At 41.6% G+C, this 18,898-nt stretch overlaps 2 long non-coding RNA genes across 2 annotated transcripts; both read left to right on the forward strand.

The window, feature by feature from the left end:
* The first annotated feature begins 6,833 nt into the window (after positions 1-6,833).
* Positions 6,834-8,371, forward strand: LOC148665515 (uncharacterized). Its single transcript, XR_015936919.1, has 3 exons — positions 6,834-7,627; positions 8,192-8,224; positions 8,341-8,371. It is a non-coding gene; the product is annotated as an uncharacterized LOC148665515 (long non-coding RNA).
* Positions 8,372-10,762: 2,391 nt separating this feature from the next.
* Positions 10,763-12,907, forward strand: LOC148665516 (uncharacterized). The gene is made up of 5 exons (XR_015936907.1): positions 10,763-11,045; positions 11,362-11,400; positions 11,968-12,111; positions 12,467-12,565; positions 12,846-12,907. It is a non-coding gene; the product is annotated as an uncharacterized LOC148665516 (long non-coding RNA).
* The last annotated feature ends 5,991 nt before the right edge of the window (positions 12,908-18,898 follow it).

The raw sequence follows: 18,898 nt of genomic DNA on the forward strand, positions 1-18,898 counted from the left end.
AACAACTGGAATTAAATTAATTAGATGTTTTATGTAAATGTAGCAATAAGTGGGTTGAACAATTTGTAATGTTTATTTTACATTCAGCTTTGTGGGTATTCATCAAAAATAAGACTGGGGCTCAGGATCAGGGTTTTGAGGTATTGTTCCCAATATACTGTTTGTATAAAAACTGTAATATTTAGATCAAAAGGAGTCCAGATCCAAAAAAACCTCTTTTATTTTGGACTCAGTCTTGTTTATCACGGATTGTATTCTGGGTTTCTTAGTTAAAATAATTTATAGCCTTAAAATATATTAGTCTTTAAAAAATAGCAGTGACAATTCTCTTCTGAGAAAGTGGGGATCAGCATCAGGGTGTTTATAGACTCCTCAGTTGTTACTGATTACTGTAAAAAAATAATTAATCTGTAGAGGAAAAGGAGCCGAAAGTAATCTGAACATGAACAATGATTTTACTGTTTTATTTTATTAATTGCGGCATTATGTGTTTTTTATTATTGATTGTTTTCTTTGTCTGTTAGTAGGGAAAATATTAAATTGTCTAAAACAACATTGGTCTGTTCTTTAAAAAACTTAACTGAAGTGATAATAATCACATCTCTGCTAAGAGACGGGGGCTCAGGATCATGGTGTTTAGAGACTAATCAGTCACGTTGATTAACTGTATAGCAACTGGAATTAATCTGTACATGAAATTAAACCCAGGTTGAGAGATTTACTGTTTTATTTTAAACTCAGTTTTGTGTGGTATTTATCACTAATTGTTTTTCTGGGTCTGTTTACAAAGAAAATATTTAATTGCTTAGAATTATTTACTCTTTTCTCTTGAGATCGGGATAAGGAGGTTTAAAGACTAAACAGTCTGCTTGATAAACTGTTGAAAACTATAATTGAACCATACTCCTGATGATATCTCTCAATGGCACATTTACATAAAGTAATGAAAAAATGTAATATTTTCATTTCTAATTTTACTTACTGGCTGTTTATTAACATTATCATTTTCTAATCTAGCAAGTCAATTTTAGTTTCTCTGCTGATTCTCCTGAAAGTCAGAATCAGGCTGTTCACAGACTCATCAGATGGCTTGATTAACTGCAGAAAAACTGTAATTAAACCCAAAATCTATAAGGAGAGCAAAGTATTGTCAAAATGAGCCTGGGTTAATATAATTTTCTATTTTATTTTAAATATGGTTTTGTGGAAATGTATCAGATATTATATTATAAATGATTATTTTGTGGTTCTATAAGTAATTACAGAATTTTTATTGTCTACAACTATTTCAGATTTTTTAAAAATAATAAATGCTCATTTGCTGATGTACATGTTCTTCATCATAATTATCCCATAAACCCTAAAAAAGTGGAAATGAGCACTGAGATTGGAAATATTTTATTTTTATTCTGCTTTGTGGTAATTTAATCATATATATTTTTTCAGGGAGTCAGGAGCAATTTTTCTTTTTGTAAAGGCAGCAGTGTTAATAATAGTGCCTCTGTTGATGATCTTCAGAGACACTGGGAGTCAGGATCATGGTGTTTAGAGACTCAACAATCACTCTGATTAACTTCAGAAAAAAAAACTGCAATTAATCTTCTGATGAAAGGGAGAGATGTTACAATTTTTTAATATATTTTGAATAGAGCTTTGTGGCAATTAATTAGAAATTGTTTAAGTGATAAGTTATAGCAAAATCATAATTATGGCATAAATATCTAAATAAAAATTATGTAAAGTTAATGCATTTTTTAAAATACATTAAATGTTTAGCCTGGGGAATTACTACAGACAGGTGTATTATCAGGGATAAAGGCTTGCTAAGAGACTGAAGTATTTATTGAGACAGTAATGATTTTAGAATTATTTACATGTATATAATTATTACAGCCTGGGACACCATTGGAGGTAAAAAATGTGTTATTAAAGACTGAGGTATTTGTGAGACTTACATTTTTAGATTAAAGAACTATTAAACTATTAAAGTTTGGGACACCGTTGGAGGTAAATGTGTTATTATAAAACTGGAGAACTCTGGAGTCAGGGATATTTTTAAATTTACAAATGATTACAGTGTTTTCAGAGACTGTGATATATTTATTGAACAACCTTATTTTTCTCTGGAATTAATTATTTTTTAACCTGTCTATATTACAGGGTTAATAAAGTTTATTACAGCAAAACAAAACAGATCGATTAACTATTCACTAGAGAATGAGTACAGTGACTGCAGTTCAGGCCTTTGACAGAGGATACACTACCCATGTTATTGACGGGGCCTTCATCCAAGCCTTAAACAGTCCTCAGTCCTCAGATCAACTCAGTTAGGATCTCCCGACCTCACAACCACATTCCATTAGTGCTTCCTTATGAAACCCTTCCTATCCCCAGGACCATTAATGACAGGTTCCCCATTTTACAGGCTGATCCCTCCACTAATACCCTCTTCCTGACTGCCCCATCGTCTCATATCACTGACCTCCAAATCTGCACAACCTTCTTGTTCACAGCTCCCTTAACCACTGTAAGACCCTTCTCAGAAATCCACACAAGTCTGGTAAATCAAGCTGTAGATTTCTTTATTGCAATAAAGAAAGGACAGAAGCAGCTAAATAAAACTCACCTTTTCAAGGACAGCGATGTCCTCTCACAACTCCACACATGAATCTCACTCGCCCCCTGCTTCCACCCTGCTGGTTTCTGCCCTCATTAAATAAGATACTTTTTCCTTCTAAAAGACACCTGATGTAACCTGTCAGTCATCTTGCCAGCGCCATATATTGTGGGCTTGTAAGAGAGAAATATACCCCATTAACAAATCTGTCCCGGATGACCTTACAAGATATAAAAATATCCTGTGAACAAGGTAATAAGTATTTTTTTCCCTCTCCTCTTTCTGCAGGCAGTTCTGATGTGAGGCTGGTGAATGGAGCCAGTCCCTGTGAGGGGACAGTGGAGATTCACTATAAAGGAGAGTGGGGGACAGTTGGCAGTAATTGGTGGGATCTCAAAAATGCTGCTGTTTTGTGCAGACAGCTGGGCTGTGGATCTGCTGTTTCAGCACCAGGAGGAGCTCACTTTGGGCCAGGGTCTGGATCAGTCCTGCTGAGCTGGGTCAAGTGCAGTGGGTCAGAGTCTGCATTGAGGGACTGTAGAAAAGATGAAGTGAAACAGTACAACTACCCTCATGAAGACTCTGAAGTGAGATGTTCAGGTAGATCAGACATGTCTTTGATGCTGGAGTGAGGTGGTCAGGCAGGAGCCATGGAGCCTCTCCAGTCTCCAGCACTGAGGACAATTAAAACTCCTCCAAAGATCTAGACCCGATCCTCATGATCCATCTGTCCATCCTTCCATTCCCACTGCTCCTGTCCTGCTGAGAGCTGTGGCAAAAATAATTGCCAAATCGGCACTTAGGTTTGTAAGGAATGTTTTGCAGTGCACGTTAAAAATAACAGAGTTACAAAGTGGAGAATGAGAAATTATAAATAACATACACGTGTTACAATACAAATGCTACATTACAGTGAATCCACAAATGTGCCAATAAATATGTTAATAACTTTTATACAGTAACAGTGTTGAGTTGCGAGTGTGAATAGCCTCAGGATAGGTGTTCTTCTGGATCCGATACACCTTAGTCTTCTTCCTACGGGAAGGAGCTCAAACAGGGGAGAAGCTGCGTGGGAGTGGTAGTTAATAATCTTCAACAATCTTCAATAATCCCCAGGGTCACTGTGTACAGAACAGATCTACAAACAAGATCTCTTTCTCAGATTATTAATTTGGAAAACTGCAGCCAATTAACCTGTCCTGAACAAATCAAAATCTTGAGAAAACAACAAATATCAGATTTGTCTGTTAAGGGCTTCAGAAAAAATGATTTCTGAAAATCCCTTCAAATTTGTTAAAAATTCAGTATGGCCACCAAAATCAAAATCTACATTATATTTGTATGGGAACAAGTAATAGGTTTATTCCATGCCGAAAAAAAGAAGAAAGAGAACACACACTTTTCGGCCGTGGAGCCTTCTTCAGGTGTGAGAGAGACAGGGCAGTAGGCAAAGGTAAAGTAGCGGGAGAACAAAGGTTGGGAGGGAGGAGTAGTGAGAGGCGGGAGCAGGGGACAGAAAGAGAGGCCAATAAAGAGGTGTGAAGTCAGAATGGGTGCAGAGAGGTGTGAAATGAAACTTCCAATGAATGGAGAAAATTTAAAAGAACAGTAATCTGTCGTTAAGGGAAGGGAGAATGTGTGATCCTAACTGCAGAATAATTTTAATTTTGGTGGTCTTTCTGATGTATGAGTTTGGAAAACCGTCTTTGAGAACACAGACGGAGAGATTATAGTGGTCGTGGCCGTCAGAGGTGAAATGAGAAACAATGGGCTTGGAGAGATCTTTAATCTTCACAGCCCTGACGTGTTCTCTGAAGCGGTCTCCGAGTCTCCTTCAATGTAGATGGCTGGGCATTTGCTGCAAGAGATACAGTAAATAAGGTTGCTGGAGGTACAAGATGCTGTCTGGGTGATCCGGAATTGTCCTGAGGGGCCTTGAATGAGTGTGGTGGTGGCTGTGTACTTGCAGGTGATACAGCGAGCTCTGTTGCAAGGGAAAGTGCCTGGTGTGGATGGTTGTTGAGGGCGGTCAAGGGAGCTGTGAACAAGGAGGTTACGCAGATTAGGTGGTCAGTGATATGAGATGATCAGAAAAGAGGGCCCCAATGGAGGGATCATCCTGTAGGATGGAAAAGTTCTGGTTAATGGTCCTGGGGACAGGAAATGTGTTAGGGTGGTAAGGAAGCACCAAGGGAATGCGGTTGTTACGGCGGGAGTTCCTGATCGGGTTGATGGTCCGGGGGGTGTTTTTGGCTCGGGCAAGGGCCCTGTCAATCACACTGCTGGGATATCCTCTGTTGATAAAAAATGAGTTCATTTCGAGGGCTTGGTTCTCAAAGTCGATGTCGTCGCTGCATAGTCGTCGTAACCTAAGGAACTGTGAAAAAGGAAGAGAGTTTTTAGTGTGGTTGGGGTGAAATGAGCTGTACAGGAGGTAGCTGTGTGAATCCGTGGGTTTGTAATAAACTGAAGTGGACAGTCGGGGGTAGTTGATAGACAAGTGGATGTCTAGAAACGGAAGAGTGGTGGAAGATATGCTAACCGTATATTTGAGGGACGGGTGGAAGTTGGTGAAATGGTGCAGGAAGAACTCAAGCTGATCGTTGGAGCATGTGGCGGCACCGACGCAGTCATCAATATATCGTTTGTAGAGGTCAGGGACATAGCCAGTGTAGGAGGCGAAGAAGCGTTCTTCTACCCAGCCAACAAAAATGTTGGCATAGCTGGGTCCCATTCTGGTGCCCATGGCAACTCCACTGACCTGTTGGTAAAAAAGATTATTGAAAGAGAATGCGTTCAGTGTGAGGACCAATTCTGCAAGGCGTACCAGGGTGTGGGTGGGTGGATCAAGCACTGTGCGTTTGTCCAGCGTGTGCATGAGGGCTGTAAGGCCGTCATTATGGGGAATGATGGTGTACAGAGATGTGATGTCCATGGTAAAAATGTGGCATTCGGTACCCTGAAATTGGAAATCATTGAAAAGTTGGAGCGCGTGGTTGGTGTCTTTGATGTATGAGGGAAGATCTTCAACCAGCGGTCTCATGAGGCTGTCGAGAAAGGCTGAGATGTATGTAGTTGCACAGTTACATGCTGATACGATGGGGCGTCCAGGGGTGTCCGGTTTATGGATTTTGGGGAGGAGGTAAAATTGAGATACCTGTGGATGTTCCATGATGAGCCGGTTCGCCTCCTGGGGGAGCTCGTTACTGCTGATAAGAAGGGAAATGGTGGATACCACTTCCTTTTGGTAGTCAGTGGTAGGGTCCTGTTGGAGAGGGAGGTAGGCAGAAGTGTCAGTTAGTTGTCCAGAGGCTTCAAAGATAGACGCTTCCTCTTTCTCTTTGTTCTCCCGCTACTTTACCTTTGCCTACTGCCCTGTCTCTCTCACACCTGAAGAAGGCTCCACGGCCGAAACGTTGTGCTCTCTTTCTTCTTTTTTTCAGCATGGAATAAACCTATTACTTGTTCCTTTGCAGCCTACGCATGCTGACGCAGCTACCCACCTGAACTATTATATTTGTATTCCTATTGTTACAGTGTTGTTGAGGAAAATAAATCTGGCTTTTTCTGATGTATTTACAAATTTCAGAATAATAGTCAGCACTGTATGAGACAGGGTTATTCAAAAAATATTAAAACCAATCACATCTAAGATCATTTAAACACTACAGAATATTTAAGCACTATAGAACCTTGATAGCCAGGTCTGCCTGTTTCCAGTTTCTCTGGCCAGGCTGTGGTCACTCTGTTCTGTTATCTGTTACTCTGTTCTCTTATTGCAGCTCATCTTGGGGTCAGACTGATTAGGGTGTTATTGTTCTCTGTTATTGTTCTGATATTCCAGCTCATCGAGGGGTCAGGCTGGTTGGAGGCAGTGATCTCTGCTCTGGAAGAGTGGAAGTGCAACACGGAGAGACCTGGGGTTCAGTGTGTGACTCTGGTGTTCGACTGGCAGGACGCAGAAGTTGTCTGTCGACAGCTAGACTGTGGGGCTCCCTCACAAGTCCTGAAAGGGGATCAGTTCAGGAAGGGGGAAGCAGATGTCCATTATGAGGTGTTCCAGTGCCAGGGCAATGAATCTCAGATTTTCTTCTGTCCAAAGTCCACAAAAACACAGGGCTGCACCCATGAGAACTATGTGGGACTGAAGTGTTTTGGTAAGAGCAGGATCATGTATTTTATCCCACAGAGTTTTGGAGAGAAACAGACCCCTCCTATCACTCATCGCATCACTGCTGTCTAAACACTGGTCATCAGAGTGTCCTTCCTAGCAGTCTTTGCCATAGTGGTGCTCCACTGACCTCAGTGTTGATACAGTAGCCACCATGGTTTGGCCATGATGCCTCTTCAAACAGCCTTCTGATTCACAATTATGTGTTAGTGAGGTATTTCAATAATTCATAAGGTCAAGATTGTAAATATATGTGATGGGTAGTCAGCATGAGTACCTAATTGAGGGGAATCAGCAAGCAGTTAATACAGTTCTGTATCATTTAAATTCCAGCTTGTAAGCAGGTGTATGAGGTATCTGAAGAGAAGGAGCACACCCAGTCTCTCCAAAAGCGTAATCAATTTGATGAAAAAAACACAAGTGAACCATCACAATAGATTTGAAGGTGAAGTTGAGAGTTATAGCCTGTTGTTTTGTTGTGAAACTGGGTTTCTGCTCTCTCCCCTGTCCCGTGTGCAGGATACACAGGTTTCAGGCTGGCGTGAACGGCTCAGACTTCTGCTCTGGACGAGTGGAGTTACAGTGGCTCTTCAGGGACTGGGGGACAGTGTGTGATCTCTACTGGGACCTGAGAGATGCCAGGGCTCTCTGCCAGCAGCTGGGCTGTGGGGAGGCTGTAGCAGCACCAGGACAGGCCTGGTTTGGACAGGGCAGTGGACCAGTAAGGGCTGATGTGTTTGAGTGCCGGGGCAATGAGAGCGGTCTCTCACACTGCACTGTCTCTTCGTGGGGGAGAGCAGGGTGCTCTCATGGACAGGAAGCAGGAGTCATCTGCTCTGGTGAGAATCGTGTGTTTAAAACAAAGTGACACCCCCTCTACTTACACACAGCAGCATACTATTACAGTACTGAGTACATTTAATTAGTTCTTTAACCCAAGAACTAATTAACCAAGAGGCTGAAGAAAAAGTCAGAGTCAGATAGTGAAGATTCATAAATGTTGTTTCATAGCCCCACACACAGCTGACACTAGTGAAACATCACTCCTGTGGACAGAAATGAGAAAAAAATATAGTCCTTAAATCATGTGAGGGGTTAATTGGTTGTCATTTTTGTTCAGATGGTTAGATACACTGAGGACCAAAGTCAGTTTTATATTTATATTGAGATCACTGATGATCCTGAAAGATGAAAGAAAGTCCTGGACTTCAGTGTCCTGTAATTAACACCTGACCTGTTTAATTAGTTTAATTTATATAATAATAACATTAAATATAATAATTAGAGCCCAATTAAACAGGAGGCTGAAGAGTCAGAAAGTCAAGGTTTACAGATGTTATGTACAGCTTAGCCCCCCAAACAGCAAAATTCCTGTGAATTATCTCCTTCCATCTCTTTTACAGCCTCAAAAATCAACAGAATTTCACCTGGAGCAGGTGAGGACTGTCTTTATCACATTAGTGCTGTTTTAAGTGTAGTTTTATTACTGGTGTTAAATTGCTCATCTGACACAGAGCTCACACTCTGATTTTTCTCTCTGTGTGTCTGACAGGTTTCCCGTCTTCAACTGTTCCTTCCTCACTAACACCAGATATGAACTGGCTCTTGTTCTGTATCTACAGGGCTCTCTGTGTTGACGTCTCTATTGCTCAGTTCTATCCTAGGCTAACCTTCAAGGCAGCAGGTGTGTGTGAGCAGTTTGCACTGTCTCACACACACAGTCTGGGTCTTTGGGATCTACAGCAAAACATGTGAAGCTATTGTCTCTGTGCCCAACAGTGGATCACAACAGTAACACATATGGCATAGTGCTGATGATCAGCATGGAGCCTGTTACAAGTATTGGATATATTAAATTACTCAAAAATAAAAAAACACTGTACTTGTACTATATCTGGTGTGCTTGTGCTTGTACTGTATCTGCTGTCCCCAGTGTCAAGAGGTGATGTTCAACTTCTAACAGTAGACTGTCTCTACCTAGAGGTCATCATTGTGATCTCTTAGTACTGCACTGACTTCTGACCCCTGACCTCTGACTCTCTGCTCCTAGACCAGCTGTCCCTCAGGCTGGTTGGAGCAGAAGGCGACTGTGCTGGGAGGCTGGAGGTTTATCACAGTGGCTCCTGGGGTACAGTCTGTGATGACTCATGGGACCTGGCAGACTCTCAGGTGGTGTGCAGGCAGCTACAGTGTGGGACAGCCCTCAGTGCCCCAGTGCCAGCCTCCTTCAGCCAGGGAACTGGACCCATCTGGCTGGACGAGGTGGACTATCTGGGGAATGAGTCATCCCTGGGAGAGTGTCCCTCAGCATGGTGGGGACAGCACGACTGTGGACACAAGGAGGACGTGAGAATCTTGTGTTCAGGTAGGGAAGTTAACTACAATATTTCTACAGTTACAAGGATCCAGATTCTTTAATCCCACATTGTTAAAACCATATGACTTTCACCTGGAGTGTCTTGATTGTTTTACTGATATAACATCTGATATTACATCTGTATTTTAGACACATTTGTCACATTTGTTCACACATTGTTGTGAAATAAACAGATAAAGAAATTCTGGCACTGAAACTACTAGCTTCAGAAACTTCCCTCCACCAGCAACTGAATATGTTGAGTGAACAACTCATAATCTCTGTCCTCTATGATGTCTAGGACTCAAACTGTAAACTCCCCCGTAAATGTGACCTGTTGTCCTTCATCCTCACATGTTTCATCTTGATTTGGTCCAGGACTTTCTGCTCCTAGACCAGCTGTCCCTCAGGCTGGTTGGAGCAGAAGGCGACTGTGCCTTCTCTTGGTGTTGAATGTCAAGCCAATCTGCAAGTTCTCTTTTTAGAGCGCTACCTCAGACACCCTGACTTGTGTTGCTGCTGAATGGCCAAGGTGATCGGAATGATGCTGATGATTTGCCACTTTTAATTAAGCTTACAGTCACTTAATTGTTCCACATCGTTTCTCATCTCAGATAGCACTCCATGTATGCTGTCCAGGTGCTGAAACAACATGGTACTCCTGGTACCTTTTTGTCAGCTGTGAGCTGCCATTGCATGAATCCTGAATTACTGGAAGTACACAGCAACTGGGACTGTTTACTGGTCCCATTGTTTGCCTGTTGTTTCTTACCAGTTAAGAATGAAACTCAGGATTCATTTCCTTTGACTTACCCTGCTGTCTTGACAGATCACACTCAACTGAGACTGTCTGCAGGATGTTCAGGACAAGCAGAGGTTTACTACAATGGCACCTGGGGCAGTGTGTGTCAGAACGGCATGACTGACTCCACAGCTGCAGTGATCTGTAAACAGCTGGGCTGTGGAGACAAGGGCACCGTCAGAGAGATAAACTCTAGGCTGAGCCCTGATCCCAAATGGCTGGACTTTGTCTCCTGTTGCAAACATGACTCCACCCTGTGGCAGTGTCCCTCCTCCCCCTGGGGTCAGAATGAGTGCACAGACCGGGAAGTGGCTAAAATCACCTGCTCAGGTACAGAGGGAAGAGTGATGCTGCCTTCTTCTTAAACAGCTCTGCTGTGATTGTCTTTATCTTGAGCAGCTCTGTGGATTAGTGTTTTGCCATGTTCAGAACAGAATAAGAGCTTTCAACTGAATTTCTTTAAATTATTATCCATTTAAATTCAAACGTATAAAAATGAAAGAATTGTCATTGTTCTGCGTTTTATAATAATAATGTTTTTATATGACTATTGATTCTTGAAGGTCCTAGAAAAAAGGCTGACAGAGCTTCCCCTGAGCTGAGGAACAGTAACCATACAGCTCTCTTCTAGAGTCATTCTATAACTCACTAATCTCTACTACAGTCACTGAGCTAAAGACACTCAGTAGCCTCTCTGTTCTCGTCTACAGTCACAGATCTAATGACATCCAGTAACCTCACTGCTCTCTTCTACAGTCACTGATATGATGACACGCAGTATGTTCTCTGTTGTCTTTCAGTCCCCCTGGCTCTGCGCCTGGCTGGAGGCACTAACTGGAGCTGCAGTATGAGGGCCCCTGGGGGACAGTCTGTGACGACTCCCGGGACCTGCAGGATGCCCGGGTGGTCTGCAGACAACTGGGCTGTGGAGACGCAGTGAGAGCAGAGATAGAGGCCTCATTCGGACCAGGAAACGGTGCCATCTGGCTGGACGAGGTGAACTGCACAGGCAGTGAGCTTCACCTGTGGGACTGCTGTCACTCTGGACTGAATAAGAGCAACTGTCGACACAAGGAGGATGCAGGGGTTACCTGTACAGGTGAGGAGGGTCTTAGAACTGTAGACGAACAAAGTAGAAGATCGATGGAGAAGATACACTGTTACACATATTTTATCACTGCTTAATATCTAACTGAACGAGCTAAGATCATCAGTCACAAGATTGGGATGTTTTGTAGCCCTGTGTATGTGAACAACACTAGTCTTCAATTCAGAACAAGACACCTTTCATCCTGCAATCTTACATTTGACCTCAAGGAACAAATGTAAAGTTTTTTTTTATTAAGACCACTGTGGATTCAACCTGCTGTAAAACCAAAGTCAATAAATTGACAGTTCTCCTATCTCTTTTACAGGTTTGGCAGGGACAACAGCCAGTCCAACAACAGCTACAGGTGAACAGAAATCCTTCTCTGTCATTGATAACTCAGATTCCCAGTGTAGCTGTAGTGTCTCCTCTCCTCCCTCAGGGTGAAGATCAATGTCTCTCCTGATTCTGAGTGTACTGTAGCTGTAGTGTCTCCTCTCCTCCCTCATTGTGAAGATCAGTCTCTTCAGATTCCCAGTGTAGCTGTAGTGTCTCCTCTCCTCTCTCAGGGTGAAGATCAATGTCTCTTCTGATTCTGAGTGTACTGTAGCTGTAGTGTCTCCTCTCCTCTTGAGTGTGAAGATCAGTGTCTCTTCAGATTCCCATTGTAGCTGTAGTGTCTCCCCTCCTCTCTCAGGATGAAAATCAATGTTTTCAGATTCCCAGTGTAGATTTGTGCTAGTGTCCTCTCTTTCCTCACTGATTTACTAGGTTGGGAATCCTTATATTCTTCGTTGATCTTGATTCACACTGAAGCCATGATAGCCCCATATGGGAACAGGAGGAGAACAGGACATTCCATCTGTCGAAGTGTATATGAGCCCAAGAGAACCTCTCCTGATCCCTGTTCATCTATTGTCTCCCCCTCTCTCAGGCAGAACCGGGACAACACCCCTGGCACAGCCGCTGGGAGGTCTATCTGTCTCGCCCCTGGTCCTCCTGTTGCTGGGGGCTCTGCTCTTCGTGGTGCTGGCCCTGTTAGTGGGGCAGCTGATCCAGAATAGGAAGCTGAGGAAAGGTAGGGAGGGAACTCACAATCCACATAGTGACCTCTAGTGGTCATTTCTGTCACTCACATGGAACTGAGATTTCTATAATTAACTTGAGGAATAAAGCTGCTTTAAAATCACAATTGCCAAGGTGAACCTGTCTAATTTAAAGGTGTGCTGGATGTGAGCAATTTTAATAGGGTAGGGAAATCCATTTGAAGTTTAAGAAAGATTATCAACAATTACAGACGGAGATATCAGGAAATTTGCAAATCCAGAATCATAACATTTCTGTGCTCAAATGTCCAAAGAAGGTTTAGCAGTGAATTATTGATCTTGTACTCTTCCTGCATGTTAACCCTGAGTGTCTGTTTCCTCACACAGCCCTATCTAAGGGAGCACTCGCCCCCTATCATGATGCAGTCTACAAGGAAATAGAGTACAAACTGGCCAGAGAGGGAACCTACAGCACCCCCAGGAGAGGTGAGTGGAGAGTCTTCAGGTGTGATTGATCTCCACCCTCTGAGAAAGATCTGAGGACTTAACACTTGTAAAAAATCTTACCATACTGGTTTTAAATCTGTAGGATTTTTTTTTCTCAACTGGTGTCAAAGTAACTGACACCATAGTTCACAGTTCCTGACCTGCCTTATACACACAAACTCTGAGGTACTGTTCACACCCTGGCTTCTTCCACAGCCAGTGGAAACAAGGAGTCTGCTGTCTGACTGCAGGTAATATTGATCTGTCCTCCTGTTCACAGGGAGATTCCTCTCTGACGAGCTGCTCTCCGGATACGATGATGTGGAAGACAGTGAGGGAGACCCAGTACCAGGTGAGGGGAGGTGGAGTCAGGGGGCTCAGTGTGGGAGTGAGGAGGTCTTCAGTCCAGTACTCACTCTCACCTCAAACCAGGCTGACATTTAGAGAACTTATGTAGAAAATCCTGAATCATACAAATAGAACCACATGTGTTTGATACCTTATAAAGCCAGTTCTTCAATGTTGCCTCACACTAGCCTTATCTCGGCAGATCACAGATGCTGAGCAAAACTATAGCTGGTCAATACTGGGGTGGTAAACAAGGTGCTGCACTAATTGGTTTTGATAGAAAAGGAGACTGGGGAATAGCATGCTGTAAAAATGGCCTTTCAGATCAGATTAATCAGCAAACCTAGAGTTTTGGCTTAACTATACACCACAAAACATTTAAAATCACACTTTCCAATTACTTTGCAGCTCTATGGTCAAAGTAAGTCTGAGTCCTGAAGTGTAAATTCTCTGTCTCTCTGTGTGGTTCAGGAGACTCGATAACCTCTCTGAAAGAAGAGATCCCAGAGTACTATGATGATGCTGTAACTGTACCTCAGAGTCCAGATGCCTTGTCAGGTGGGTTATTTCAGTCCAATCACATGGGGAAACTCTGCACCAATCCCACAGAGTCTGAATCTCTCTACTCTGTCTTGGATCTCAGCCTCTGAATACGGAGTCTGTACTATTCTTTTACCAGTTACATGAATCTGACTCTCTCTCTGTGATCTCAGCCCTGCACACTGCTGCCAGTGTCCGGCTCCTCTTCAGTATCTCATAGGGTTCACATTACCACCCTCTCTGTCCAAATACAGCCAAACTTCTCTGCCCTGTTTTCCTTCAACATCTTATTTGAAAATCTAGGAATTGTTTTACATTTATTACAGTTGTGAATAGGACTGGAAATCAGGTTCCCCCTGATCTCCTGTACTTAGAGCCTGGAGTTTTAGATCCTGTGTGATGTTCAGTTAATCAGTGTGTTCTGATGAGCTCCAGCAGTCCTATGCTCTAGATAACTCAGTGTGCTGATGTGTGACAGTGAAGCTGTGCTCTGTGTGCTTTAGGAAAGCTGATGTCCTCTGTGAAAGAAGAGGCCCCTGAGTACTATGATGATGCCATCACTGTGCCCCAGAGTCCAAACACTGTGTAAGGTGAGTTATTATAAATAAGACTAAGGAGTACCCCCTGTACCAGCCCACAGTAGCCTTTGTCATTAGAAATTAGTCTCAACCTAATTTCATATCTGCAAATAAACACTACCTAGAAGAGAAAAGGTCTCTGACAGGCCAGTCTGTGTCAGAATGACAGAGCCATTACTGACCTGCTCTTCTGTTCACAGGGAGACTCCTCTCTGATGAGACACCCTCTGGGTACAGTGATGTGTTCAGCAGTGAGGAAGACCCCATTTCAGGTAAAGGGGGCTACAGCCAGGGGGCTCAGTGTGGGTTAGGTAGTTCAGGGATGGGAAAGATAACCTCCAGTAATCCATCTCTGTTGCACTGTCATCCAAGACAGGGGGGAATCAGGCATTTTGCAGTAGCGGTAGCTTCACTCTATCATGTCCTACAAGGATCAATAACAGCCAATAAAGACTGAGTGACCTGAATTGTACAAAGTTAGATCACAAAGATCACAGTGTCACTGAAAGCCACCTACTGACACACCTAGCCACTCAGATTTAAATTGATTTAAATTGATCAGCAGCTGATTAATGATGAGGGAATGAGGTCTGGGCAGAACAAAGCTTTAGATTGCCCAAGACCAGGAATTCTGTTCTCTGACTGCAGAGAGAATTACTAGGCTCAGAAATTACTAGGTCTTCCTCACTGTTGTTTTAGAGCATTGATACTTCATAAGTATAAGTGAATTCTACACTGAATCATCAATTCATCCAAAAAGATACAATTTAATTAAAAAAAACGATTAAACGCTTTTGAGTACAATATTGTAACATCTATTCTGTATACTATAACTGTTACCCCACTAATAGCCATTGATATCAAAGCAGAGTACTTCTCGGATACAGTATGTTCTATTATGCTTATTGTTTGTTATGCAAATTATGATTATATCAATAAATTGTATATTGTCTGGTTAGAATACATGTGTGAGACTATAGATTATTATGTTTGATTAGTTCCTAAAAGTCTACAAGTACTCTTAAAATATACTGCTATAATTTCTGATTGTTACAGAAAATTAAAATCCCCATTCACTACACTATTGTGACTATGTATGTGTTTTAAAAAATCTAGGTACACCTGGGTAATGTCATCAATTCCAATTCCAATTACAGTACATGGCTAGGGGCTGCAAAGCAAGGAGATGTTTGCTGAGATGCTGAGGTGTGAGATTCAGAGATCAAAGCAACCATAAAGTTCTGGGTAAATGATTGTCAATCAACTGTCCAGGAATGATAGAAGGCGAGAGCTATTTCTTGCTTCTACTACTTGTCCAGATCAACTGGAAAGACCAGACTGGACTTTAGTCTTTGAACCTCATAAAGAGAGCTTGGCTTTCTGTTGTTTTTAGAAACTTTTATTTCTTCTTTAGAGAATCCCTTAGGTAAAAAGTGCCTCTCCTGGCTAGTGGGAGCATCTTTAGAACAGGGAGATAGGTTCCCATTCATTTTGTAGCAATTGGGTTCACAAAGAGAGAGATTTAAATGTAGGTTGTAATGTCTTTGGTTTAGAAGGTTTGGTTTATCTCTTTCTTTTATGTAGGTGTTCTGTAAAAGCTGAATACTTGGTAGCAGTTTGAGGATTTTCTGGGTGTTTAGGATGTAGGTGTCTAAAACACCTTGTTAGCAAATTTGTAATTGCGTGCTGTATGTTTATGTTGTGTGTAGTGTTGTTAACAAATATTTAACTAATTGTCTCAACTATTACTTTTTTCAATAAAGCTGTTCCAAAGAACAAATCTCTTATGTGCCTTTAACTATACCAAATGCTTCGGTACATTCTTGGCAAAATCTTTACAAGTTGGGGGTTATGATTAATTTATTTTTTAATTGATCTACTCAGGCATTTTTGATATTCACAATTTTCATAATCCTAATATGTAACAATATTATTTAAATAACTGGCTCATTTGACAAATCATGAGTCTGTCTCTCTGTCAGGTGTCCTCCAGCCTGGCCCTGGAGTGAACAGGGTCCTGCCTACATTGCAGGACCCTGCCCCTGACAGGACTGACTACGATGATGTTGGGGATGACTCTCGGGGAGAGGATGGGCGCTGTGAGACTGACAGGGCTGTCTGGGAGAACCTGTCACGGACGTCCAAAGGGACTAACCGTGGGGAGCAGGAGAGCAGAAAAAGACCCATATGCGTAGCGGCGAGACGGGAAAAAGGCCCGGGCTCATTAGTGCAAAGAGTTCAGGAATGCCGTATAGAAACCTATGCCCTCAGGGAGCGGACGTGGGGCGCCCTGGTGCTAGGCGGGTCTCAGGACATCCGAACAACAATGCTGAGCGAGGACAGAGTGCAAGACCTGGAAATATATAGCCCAAGGGAAAGAGAGGGACAGGAAGGACAGCAGACCGGAAACTAGGGACAGGACAGAGAAGGAGCGCCCTCTGGCTGTAGAGGGCGTGACAGAACCTCCTCCAGCAGGTCTAGACACAGAAGAGCTTCATCAACAGAGTCACACAGTCTTACAGCAGCTCGGAGCACTGAGACTGTCTGTGACCTGAGTCCACTTCACTCCACTGCTTCCACACTGACACTGTCTGTCACCTGAGAGCTCTGACCAGTGAGTCACTGTCCTCATTGACTTTGTCTACAGGACCTGCAGTTTGTGTTTTAAAACAGGGAGACCTTCAAGTTCCCTATTCCACTCAGTCTTTTTTCTTGTACAATATGTTTCTGAAATAAAACTATTAATTGATATAGAATTCTGAATGTAACATTTCTGATGTGCAGAAATGTATAGACATTTTCTTAATGTTTCCTTTTTAAAAATAAACTTTTTAAAACCATTTTGTCATTCATTTGTAATTTCTTAATTTTGTACAATTAAAGACTTTTAATTAAATATATAAGGAACCTTTGACCACTCACAATGATAAAATCAACCCCAGAAGAAGAGAATGCCTCAATGTTTGTGATCAGTTCATAGGTATGATTTAATCCACATAAGGAGCAAAAGGCACTGTTGACAGAGCCAGATAAAATACTACCAAAGAGACAACCTGGCTGTTATTTACATTCCCTTCAAATCAAAAGGTTAAGATAGATAGATACTTTATTGATCCCATGAGAAGAAATTGCATCTAAGACTCCTTGTCCTGCCATCAGGAGCTGCTCAATTTAAAACGCAGCATCCCACAGCACTAGAGACACCCCAATATTCACTTTATACTGCACCTCAAACCATAGGTATTTTATAGTACCCAGATTGACCAGTACAGAGTACTAGATACAGTAAAACATATTCATATTTGAAAGAAATGTGAGTGTTTTGCACATTTCAAGCTACAACAAGTAAACATTTGAGGACCTAAGTCAATATCACCTGGAATGATCAATAATGACCAACATCGGCAACTTCCAAGAAAATCATTTTCACTCATTGAATTTGATCTTCATATTCACCTTGCATTCTCAGCTATAATACTTCAAAATTACAGTGCAGATTTGGTGGAAAACTTCACAAATCTGTACAATTGTATTTTAATATCTTGGTATATGTACTTTCATTTTAACCATAAATGCTGTTCAGTATATTGTACTTTTGTAGTACTTTTAAAAACATTTTACCTGAGGACGCAAGGGGACTGTTATATCTTGTGATACATGCAAGACATCAGTAAAAGAAGGTGACATTTTAATAAAATTGGTGAGTAAAAGAAAACCACAATTTGTATGATATTATCCCTCGATATTGAAGATCAATTGAAGGATTTGAAGAAACTATCAAAGAAACAACAGCAATAGCAGATGATTTGGGTTTTGAACCAATGATTACACATCAATAATCAATTTGTCCTCAAAAAAAAGAAGAGACAGGCATGTTTTGAGCCTCATAATGATCCTCTTCTGGATCCACAAGAAACGTGTTTTGGATGTACTTATAACTTCCATCGAAGAGAGATCTCATCAGCTGCATGCAATTGAAACTTTTGACTTTTTGGATGGTATTGAAAATATATTTTTTAAATAAAATAAACAATTTTCCAACGAAGATCTCATGAAGTATTGCCTAGATCTATTCTTAGCGTTTGGTAGTGATAACACTGCTGATATTGATGGAGTAGAAACGTACGATGCGTTGACAGGATTTCTGAAGCTAGAAGTCCTAGAATGCCGCCTATAAATGAGCTACTGTAGGATTCATACCAAGAAATACTTTTTGTTTTCCACCCAGAAGCCCGCTATTGCATTACACATCTTGTGAACATTACCAGTTTTGGTAGCTTCTGGGCGCGATTTTCCAAAACCGAAACTAATAACAAAATTATTTAGGATGCACCATGTCCAAAAATTGTAAATCGAGACTAGTATTACTACAGAAGAAAATATTTAACTGAAATATTAATAAGACTATGTAAGTATAAAAAGTAGAACAATTCAATTTATATAACTTATTTTTTATTCTTATTAGAAATGGGCTCACACACCGGAAGACACTAACGTCTTCGTTAGAGTGTGTGACTAACAGTTTAACCCAAACTGTTTGTAATTGTGATTTTGTTAAAATGTAATAAATCGCCTATCAGCAGTAAGAAATTATTAAGAAAGTAAGAAATTGTTTTATAAACTGTAAGACGTGAAAAGAGTTTACAGTTCGTATCCTTCGCTTTGTCTTAACTTAAGCGTTCAGGATCCAAGCCCGTGTGCGGACGGTTGTATTTCTTGAATCTCTTGTAATCATCAAAGGTCGTTGTTTAGTACTTCAGTACTTTCTCGAGTTGTACCATGGATATTTTATATGATTAATACTATTCATTCTCTTTTGCCTTTTCCTTCACATACTGAAAAAGTTCAAAGTGTCCTTATGGCTGTG

The sequence above is a fragment of the Lepisosteus platostomus genome, chromosome 5 (genome assembly GCF_059453375.1).
Source record: "Lepisosteus platostomus isolate fLepPlt1 chromosome 5, fLepPlt1.hap1, whole genome shotgun sequence".
In the NCBI taxonomy this organism is placed as follows: Eukaryota; Metazoa; Chordata; class Actinopteri; order Semionotiformes; family Lepisosteidae; genus Lepisosteus; species Lepisosteus platostomus.